At 39.3% G+C, this 10,493-nt stretch overlaps 1 long non-coding RNA gene across 1 annotated transcript; it reads left to right on the forward strand.

The window, feature by feature from the left end:
• Window positions 1-342: 342 nt before the first annotated feature.
• LOC140508540 (uncharacterized) lies at window positions 343-4,590 on the forward strand. The gene is made up of 3 exons (XR_011968459.1): window positions 343-424; window positions 785-878; window positions 4,036-4,590. It is a non-coding gene; the product is annotated as an uncharacterized lncRNA (long non-coding RNA).
• The last annotated feature ends 5,903 nt before the right edge of the window (window positions 4,591-10,493 follow it).

A 10,493-nucleotide genomic window follows, 5' to 3' on the forward strand; every position in this document is an offset into this window, starting at 1 on the left:
CTAGCTTCCTTCAGATTGTGTATATCCTCAGAGAGAGGCCCATGGAGTTCCAGTCTCTTTTTGGAAACTGTGATTCAAAGAGCCCCGGTTGTATTCATCTTGGCTGCTGTGCTCTTCCTCTGCCTGGTGGTTTGCCTGTGAGTTTTCAGCTTAGAAACCTGAGTGGGATACCTGAGAATATGGAACACTTAGAATAAGGAATGTCAGAGCTGAGAGGGCCCTTAGAACAAGGAATGTCAGAGCTGGAAGGGACCTTAGAACAGGGAACATCATAGCTAATAGTAATCTTAGAACACAGAATATAAGAGCTAGAAAAGTCCTTAGAATGGGAAAATATCAGAGCTGGGAGAGACTTAAGGACATGGACTGAGCTTAGAGGAAGAAAGGAAGAAAATGAATTTATTAAGTGCCTACTTTGTGACAGGTACTGTGCTAAGTGCTTTACAAATATTATCTCATCTCATCCTTCTAACAAATGGTGATGGGGATTAGGTAGTATCATTATTACCCCATTTTTCAATTGAGGAAGCTGAGGCAGGAAGAAGTTAAATGACTTGGTACATGGTAACACAGCAAGGAAGTATCTGAAGTCAGATTTGGACTCAGGCCTTTCTGACCCCAGGTCTTGTGCTTTATCCACTGTACCACTGAGTTGCCTCATATAGAACAGTGAACATAGACTGTAGGAAGTCAAATGTGAAAAGAAACCTAGAAGGTCACAGCTGGAAGGGATGTTAAATATCATGTAAAATGCTCATAACTGAACATGGCTGTTCTTCCTTAGAGTGAAAATGCTGAGAAGAAAACAGTCAGAAGGAGATGTGGGCACTTCAAGGTCTGGGATCAACACCAACCAGGTCTCCAATGGAATCCCACTGGTGAGTTATCCCAGACCCTTAACCTCCACCCCAATCAATATCACTTTACCAGACACTGGACAAATAGAAAGGATTGGGAAGAAGGAATTCTAATCCCCATCCACACCAACTTGGTGGGCTTCCAGGATGATGGGGGCTATCAACTTCCCTACTTTGAACAGTTCTGTCAAGTTGACAAGATAGTGCATTGCCCAGCAACATATGAAAGCTCATGATGTAGAGATATTGATGATTAACCCCACTAAGCTGACCCTAACTCATCCCTGGAGTGTTTATATGCAGAGGAAATTCCTCCTATGTGGAGTCAGGTTGTGAAAGACAGAGAGTACCTGACTTGGTAGAGAACCTGTAGTTTTGAAATATGGGGAAAAGGATCCTGAGTAGATTACTTTTCCTGGGACAAAGACTCATTTTCATTCATCAAATATTTGTTAACATCTGTGCACAATTATTTGGTCCAGTGCTAGAATCAATGGAAAGTTTAGATAAAACTGGATACCTGTCCTCATAATCCTTACAGTCTAACTGGAAGGAAGGAGAAGTAATACAGCTATGTATGTCAAATACCACTTTGAAACACATGGACATAGGGCTATGTGAGATAGGAGGATAAAGATTTTAAAAAAGGCACACCAACCAGCGTGCCTAGGAAAGATTTCTAGAGGATTGGCATTAGAGTGAGATTAAAAATGGAGTAGAAATTCATCAGATGGAGACTAGGATGAAGAGAGTGGGGGAGGGGAGCAGAAGCTGGGAACAAGCTGAAGAGGTCAAGGACAGGCTATATATCCTAGGGATAGCAAATCATGAAGTCTGGCTGGAGTTTAGAGTGCTTTGAGGAGAATAATAGGATTTGAAGCTGAAAAGATAGGATGATGGTAGACTGTGGATGACTGGAACTCCAGATAAACAAATTTGAACTTTACTGGAAAGACAATAGGGAGCTACTGAAAATTTTTTCAGCAAGGAAGTGATGTGTTCAAGTCTATGTATAATGGAACATTATCTAGTAGATTGTAGAGGATGAATTGGAGAAAAGAGAGAGATCCAAGGCTACAAAAGCTGTTAGACATTAGCAATGGTTAAAAGATTTGTAAACTTTGAGGTATAACAGAGACTTCAGTAGACATCTAGCTCAACTGGAGACTTCAATACAAGGCATCCTAAAATTCTTGGTGAAGTTCCAAGCTATTAAAGTTAACCCTGTATATATAACACACCCAAAAAATGGTTCTCTGTTCTCTGCTGGAACACACCAGTGAGGGAAAACCCACCTTCCAAAGAAACCCACTAAACTTTTAGATAGCTCTAATTGTTGGGATAAGTTTCCCAACGTTGGGTTTCATTTGGCCTCTTTGCGACTTCTACTCATTTCTCTTGGTTTTGCCCTCTAGGACTAATCTAGGCTCCATTGGACAGCCGTTTCCAAAACCTGAACACAGCTCTCATGCCCAAGTCACCCCCTGCTTCCAGTTCTCTTCTATAAGCTAAGCATCCCCACCTCCTTCAACCCATCCTCACATAACAAGAACCCAAACACTTGCACTAAAGTGATTGTCCATCTAGTGATGGTCCATTTCTTGTCAATGCATTTCCTCAACTGTGATGCCCAAACGTAAACACAAGGTGTGCTCAAACCCAATCACTGTAACAAAAAACTACTACATGGTTACTCTTGGAAACTCTTTCTCTTAGTGCAACCTAAAATATGATAGCTGTCTTGCCTACTATAGCATGTTATTGACTCAGTGAACTTGCAATCCATTCAGACACCAGGTCTTTTTCAGGAAAAGGCATTGTCATAGGATGCAGAGCTCATTTCATCTGATCCCCTTATTAACAGAGAAGGAAACTGAGGTCCCAAGGGACAAAGTGACTTTACCACCACTGTGGTGGTGGTAAATTAAAACAAGGATTTATGACTTGAAATCAAATGTTATTTATAACAGAGCAGCTCAGAGAGGAAGGGAAGGGAATAGTGTGAGATGCATCCAGAAAGGTAGCTTGAAGATAGATTATGGAGGGCCTCAAAAGCCAAGACAGAGAGTCCACCCTAAAGAAAGGATCACAGGGCTTAGAGCTAGCAGAGATATACCTTGGATCTATTCTATTCAGCCATCTCATTTGGCAGCTAAAGAAACAGAGGTTCAGAGAATGAAATTAATTTACCCAACGTCACACAGATAGTAAGTGGCTGAGCCCGGGTTTGAACACAGATTCTCTTGACTATAAATTGGTTTTTTTTCCACTACACCATGATGAATGGATATTGAATCAAGTGAGAGTTTTGTAAGGATGAGAAAACATAGGAGTGTTTGTAGGCAGTAGGGAAGCAGGCAAGCAGACAAGGAGAGATTGCAGAGTAACGAGGGTAGGAGATTATAGAGGGGGTTGTCTATTGGGGAAGACAAGATGGAATAGGATCTCTTGTGCACTTAGAAGAAGTTTTTCCTGGCAAGGAGAAGGACCATAAGACAAAGGTGAAGGAAAGAAAATGTCTGAATGATGTGAAATGAGGAAGGAAGATGAGGGAGATCTTGGCAAATGTCCTTAATTTCTTCAGCATAAAAATGAGACAAGATCATTCACTAACATGATGGAGGCAGGTTCCACAGGCGACTTGAAGAGAAAGTGAAAAAGTCTATGTTGTTTCACTACAGTTATAAGGGGAATAGTGACTTGATTAGAGAAGAAAAATAGGATTACCTTGCTATATAGTGAAAATCCAGATGAAATTATGTCATACAAATTTGCAGCGTCCCCAATCAGTTTGGTTCTTTGACTTCCTCCAGCTCTCTTCAGCAGCTCATGAGTAGAACTGAAGAAGGTAGATGATGACAGAATCCAAGGATGGGTCTTGACAAGGCGTGATTGGTGATAGGATAAACAGCTGAAAAATGTCAGGTTAGAGGATAATATTAAACTAGTTCACCCACATGGGTTAAGACCAGGGAAGGGAGGAGAAAGTAACCATTGGAAGGCCCAATAGAACATATGGCATGGAAGATTAGTGCTGGAAAGAATATTAGAACATGGAACCCAGAATGTCAGGGCAAAAAGGTAATGGAGAACAGTGACAGGCAGAGCTGAGACCTTAGGTATCTCCTAGTGATGCCATCTCTTCCTCAAACTCCCTTGACCTTTCTCTGCCTCACAGGATCAACATGAGAATTCTAGGCATCATGCCAGTTCAGAAATCACTCCCCAACTTCTGCTGACCCCCTGCTTACAAAAGACGGAGGATGAAGTACAATATGCCTCTATCTTCTTCCAAGCCCAGAGGTCCCAAAAGATCTTCAAATCTGAAGACACCAACACTGAGTACTCAGAGCTCAAGTTCCAATGAGGAAGCTAGAAGAAGGGGTTGAGAGGAGTGATGAAAAGTGTCTGGGATGAGAGATTGTCTGTAAGAAAGAAAATGATTAACAATGGTGCTGGATGTTATCTATTGAATCTATCAACAGATATTTACCCATATGAGGCATGATGGGGGGATGTAAGAAAAGGACAAGTCATGGTCTTCCATGGTCTTCTAAGATGAATTGGCACACAAAAAAAAACTAACAAGAGAACGGAGAATATAGAATGTAAAAGCTGGAAGGTTCTAGGCCACGGTCACACACATATTTATCTAAACTTGATCTTTCTCCTTGTGTCAGTCCCATATGACCAACTTTCTATTCGACATTTCTGCCTTGGTATTGCTTAGACATCTCAAACACAGAATGAATAAAACAGATGCTATTATCTATTTCCTGCCACGCCCCCAACCCGTCTTTCCTTCCGCCTCACCTAATTTGTTAGATCACACAGGTTCACAATTTGGGAGTCATCACCGACTCTTCACTCTCCTCCTTCCTCCTCCTCCTCCCCAATCCTCACTAAAATCCAATCAGTTGCCAAGTCTCACCCATTCTATTCCCATCTGTTCCCTGCTCTTCCCTCATATGGCCTCTTCCTTAATTCAGGCTCTAGCCCCTCTTGCCTAGATGGATATAATAACCTCCTTTTGAATTTCTTGCCCCCTCCAGTCCCCCCCTACACACACACACACCACTGCCAGCTTGATATTCCTAAAACACAAAACTGACTGTTCAAGAACCTTCTCTAGCTCTTTCTTCCCTCTAATGCAGAATATAGACTTCTTAACCTTGCATTTCAAGTCCTCCAATCCACCTCAGCCATCTCTCTTATCTTATCTCATATTGCTTCCTCTCACATACTGTCCATTTCTTTCAAATTGGTTTGAAAGTTGTTCTTCCACCACTCGCCCTTGGTACAAGCATTCTCTTACATCAGAAATGAAATATTTTCTCACTATTATCTTAGAGAATCTCTAATTTCTGTGAAGCAGAGATCAAAAAACACCATCTAAGGAAGACATTTCCTGACCTGCCCAGTATTAGCTTTTTCTGTCTCTTGAAATTACTTTGTATTATATTATATATCCATTGTGCTTACTTGAGTGTCCTTACCAAACAGAAAGACAGAAATTCCTTGAGAGGAGAAACTCTTGTTTTTGTCTTTGTATCACTAGTACCCAGCACACAGTAGGTCCTTAATAAACATTTATTGAATTAAACTGGATTGAATAGGACTTATAGGTGGAAGAGACCATGGAGATCATCTAATTCAATATTTTATTTTGGAGAAAAAGAAGCTAAAGCTCAGAGGCAAAGTCACTTCCATAAGGTCACACTCAATGTCAGACTCAGGCACTCTGACTCCAAATCCACAATACTCTCCAAATACTATGAAGTTTCTCATTGCTAGTTAGTTACCTCTTCACTTTGCCCTGTCGTTATTAGATCATAGCAAAATGACCAGGCCTTCTGGACTTGACCCATTCTATTTGGGTTTCCTAAGAACAGAGTACTAGAACTGGAGTGAGGTAGACCTGAACTCCAGTCCCACCCTGAACACTGGCTAGATACAAAATGCATCATTTCTCTAAGCATCTGTAAAACATGCATAACACTTCCAATAATTACCTCCAAGGAATACTATGTGCATGACATCTTATTTTAGTATGAATTTTTTCTTTATTTTATTTTCTATTTTATTTCTGTTCACTCTGGCAGGGGTAGGGGGTAGGGGAGAAGCATTAAAAATGACTATGTTCAAGTACCTGAGAATCAGTTGTTCTATTGATTATTCAGGACCAAGGAGAGCTTCTTAGATTCCCTCGTATCAGATGGTAAGGTTCTCGTTTTCCTCAGTCAATCAAGAGTCCTTGCCTAGAAGTAAGTAGACCTGGGTTTTATCAGTGCATACTATGCATTGATAGGTTGGAAGCTGCAATACATCATTTCAGGTTGCAAAAGAAGGACAAATTCAGGTGGCTGGAATTATATACCAAAGACTAGCTATCCTTTAGAAACTTATGTGGTTGTTGTTCAGTCATTTCAGTCGTGTCTGACTATTCATGACCCCATTTGAGGTTTTCTTGGTGAAGATACTGAAGTGGTTTGTATCCTCCAGTTCATTTTACAGATGAGGAAACTGAAGCAAACAGGGTGAAGTGACTTGCTCAGGATCGCACCTAATGATAGATACTCACACTATAAATACAAGTCTCAAAACATGCTTAGTTTATCCAGCAACTAAGATGACTGGCAAACTGGAGTAGCATTATTGACCATATTGTTCACCATAACTAGTCAAATATAACAAAGATCCATAATGTTTTCATTAGATGTTTCCCTACTCACATTCTCCAAAATATACAAAATGAAGAGTTTTCAAAATATAGTGTACTAGAAGGACAGGATAAGATAGATATAGTCCCCATTGGTGTTGGAACTGTTCTAAAAGATGCCAACAATAAGTCTATCACAAATGAGCTTACATGTTAATACTCACTTGATTACAAAAAGCAGGCGTTTTATTCACTTGTGAAATAGTCTTCAGAACATATAAAAACAATAACAGAAAGACAGAGACATTCTCAGGGTGATTCCTATCTAAATTCCATAAAAAAGCTGAAAAGAATGAGATATGACAACAATAATATATTTATAAGTCCAATGGTAACAAATGTAATTAGAAGTATAAGATTTCTAATTCATGGCAAGGAAAGAGACTAAAGTCTTCAAGACTGAAATGGAAGTCCCCATTAAACTAAAGAATAATGGCAGTATCTACTCATATTTTGATCTCTTTCAGTCAAGACATGTTGAGCATCAAGATGTCAAGAAGAAAGTTACTGTTCAATGTGCTAAGAGACTTACTGGCATCCTGAAATCAAAGTTGATTGGGAATGTGGGTGTGGAATATTACATGTACCAATTGATGTCAAGGTTTTTTTCTGCAAGAAAGGACCAAGTATGAAGAATTAACACCTATAAAATATCAGGCATCGTATGTATTTTGGGAACTGGTAAATGGAGATTTTGAAAGTATCATAATAATAAAAACCTATACGGTATTGATGAAACACAAATTCCATCATTCCTAGGCAACTACAGAAAAATAATATTTCATGTCCTCAAAAGGGAAACAGGATTGACAGTTATTCTTAATGCACAGAAAAAACTACAGAAATACTTTTGGAACAGACATCACTTCCCCCAAACAAAAGAGAAGAATAAAAGATGCATACCACTAGATTTATTAAATGTGCTTTATTTATGAATAGAAATTATGATGGCTGGGATCCAAGAATGGAGTTAAAGTGCTCCCCATTGGTAATAGTCACATGAATTCAGTCAGCAACATGGAGAGCAAAAGTGCCAAAAAAAAAAAAAAAGGTTATGTGGGGGAGGGGATGTTTATGAGAGAGAGAAAAGGGGTGGAATGTAAAGATTTACAATGACAATTCAGGAATAGGTCATTGCCACCACAAATTTTAAGTGTTACCCTTAAGCAGCCTTGTCTTAGTGATCACTGTAAATTATATAGAGGGGTAGAAACTGTGCGACACACCACCACAGGTTGTATAAATTTAGTGCCTACTGAACTCATAGCAATATATGATGAGCTGGCAAGAATCATGCATCAAAAGCTTACTATTTTTCATGGACTGATAGATATCAAATTCCCATACTATAAATGCATACCTCGGAATATTAATAAGAACTCTAGTACTGAACCAGACCATTATCCCAAATATAACATTGATCTATAAATACTTAAGAACCACAATTTAAACAGGTAGTGCCATACCAAAGTACTCATAACCACGAGGCTTTCTGGAACTAAAACGCCTTCAAAGTACAGAGACTTAGCAGAAGAAATCAAAATCGTGTGGAAACAGGATGAAGCCCACATTATACTTGCCATCATATCTGCAACTGCGGTTGCACAGAGAATGCTTTTAGTGAGCCTGCAGAAAATGAGCTCATTTCTTCATCCATTTATTCTACTACTAAACAGGTTTGCTTGGTTTTTTTAACCACTAGGTATAAAAGTATAATGGCAGGATGATGACTTGACCTAGGATTGTTTCTCTGTAAGACCAATTTTAAAAAATGAGAATGTCATTAATAAAGGTAATAAAAACATTCAGTACCACACCCTCAATGCTCATGGTCCATGTCATGAGGAAGGTTGCAATGACCAAGTAGGTGTATGGTAGCCTGGGTGATATCTATCAGGGGTTTTGTGTGCCTAGCAGCGATGCTCTTAAAAAAAAAAATCCACTCTGGCAACACAACTGATATATTATCATGGGGGTCAGAGGGATGCAAGTGCTCCCAAGAGACACAGAAATAGGCTGGTTCTACTCAGACCTGTCATACCGATCATCTTAATGTAGACAGTAGAGAAGTGAATGGCGCCCTTTCATTTTTCTAATACTACAAGAAGATAAGATACCCTGGGAAAAGGTGGTGCAGTAGATAGAGTGCTGGTTCTGTAGTCAGAAAGAGTTAACTTCAAATCCAGCCTCAGACACTTATTAGCTATGTGACCTTGGGAGAGTTATTTAGCCTCCGTCTGCCTCAGTTTCCTTAACTGTCAAATGGGGATAATAATAGCACCTCTCTCCTAGGATTATTGTGAGGATTGAATGAAATATTGCAAAGAACTTAGCATGGTGCCTGGAACATAGTAGGTACTATACAGGTAGCTATTATTATTATTATATACCTGTTAGATCACTAGAGCCAGCAAACCATAAGTGACTCCATGCCCTCTTTTGATCACCTGATACATGAGTGTTTTAGTATATGCCAGTACAAACTCATAACACAATTGGAAGCTGATCTTACCAACTATAGGCAAAGGCTTTATACTGCCTTTTGTCAACAGTACCTTGAGCCCTCGATTACACAACCATCAGTGAAGGGCAATCATATAAAAAAATTAGGGGAAAAACTTACTTCATTGGAGATGCTATTATTAAAATTAGAGACTAAAATCAAGTAGCTACAAAAATCAGGAGAGAAAGAAGCTAAAGACCCCCTAGTCCCTGAAAATCTTGACTTGAAGCAAATTCCAGAAATTCTATCTAATTATTTAACACAGGACAAAAACATCTTTCAAATGATTTTGAAATGGCAATAGGCATGCTTAGACTGAAATTTCAAAAAGCCTTTCCTGAGTTTTATGAAGCACTAGCAGATCAATCGTATGAAAAGAGTTACTAATTTTTAAAAAGCTGACACCTGCTATAACCCTCATGAATCATAACAGTTTCCTCTATAGCATTTTATCATTAAACAGAAACTTTTAAGACTGTTTCAAGAGACGCTCATAGCTGAAAATATCAGCCACTGCTGACTTAATAACCGCAGAAATGCGGGGCAGCTAGGTGGTGCAAAGGATACAGTTCTGAGACAAAACTAGAACTAGACACAGAGATAGAGGTGATAGGGATGTCTTATTGGGTCCAGATCCATGATTACTTCTGTGCAACCAACTTCCCAGTTAAAAAATTTCTCTATCAATGCAGATCAGCATCTCTGTTAAATTGCAAATCTTAAAGTTACTGGGAGCACTGAAAGGGTCAGGTAAGTGGCTTAGTGGATAGAGCCCTAGGCCTGTAGTTAGAAAGATCTGAGTTCAAATCCAGCTTCAGAGATGTGCTAGCTGTGTGACCTTTGATAAGTCACTTAACCTCAGACTGCCTCAGTTTCCCCAGCTGTAAAATGGGAATAATAATTGCACCTACTTATCAGGGTTATGATGAGGATCAAATGAGATAATATTTGTAAAGAAAAATAGGCAATTAGTGCCTTGCACATAGTAAACGTTCTATAAATGTTAGCTAGGGTCATGATTACTGTTGCTTGGCTATGGTCTCATAGCCAGTAGGTTTCAGAGGTGTCATCTTCCTGACTCCGATAGAGGTAAAGAGACAGAGCTAAAAATAGAGATAGACAGACAGACATACAGACATAGATAGATAGATAGATAGATAGATAGATAGATAGATAGATAGATGATAGATAGATAGATAGATAGATAGATAGATAGATAGATAGATAGATGTAACATAATACATAATTTTGATTTTCATTGGTAGAAAGGGATCCTGTATCAGGAGCTCTTTAGAATTAGAGATGCTTTCTGTATGAATATCTGTCTTTATATCAGAAAGCATTTCTCAAGACCCTACTATGCGCCAGGGACTGTGCAAAGCAGAAAGGTAGCCCAGTGGTTAAAGTTCTGGGC

The sequence above is a fragment of the Notamacropus eugenii genome, chromosome 5 (assembly GCF_028372415.1).
Source record: "Notamacropus eugenii isolate mMacEug1 chromosome 5, mMacEug1.pri_v2, whole genome shotgun sequence".
Classification (NCBI taxonomy): Eukaryota; Metazoa; Chordata; class Mammalia; order Diprotodontia; family Macropodidae; genus Notamacropus; species Notamacropus eugenii.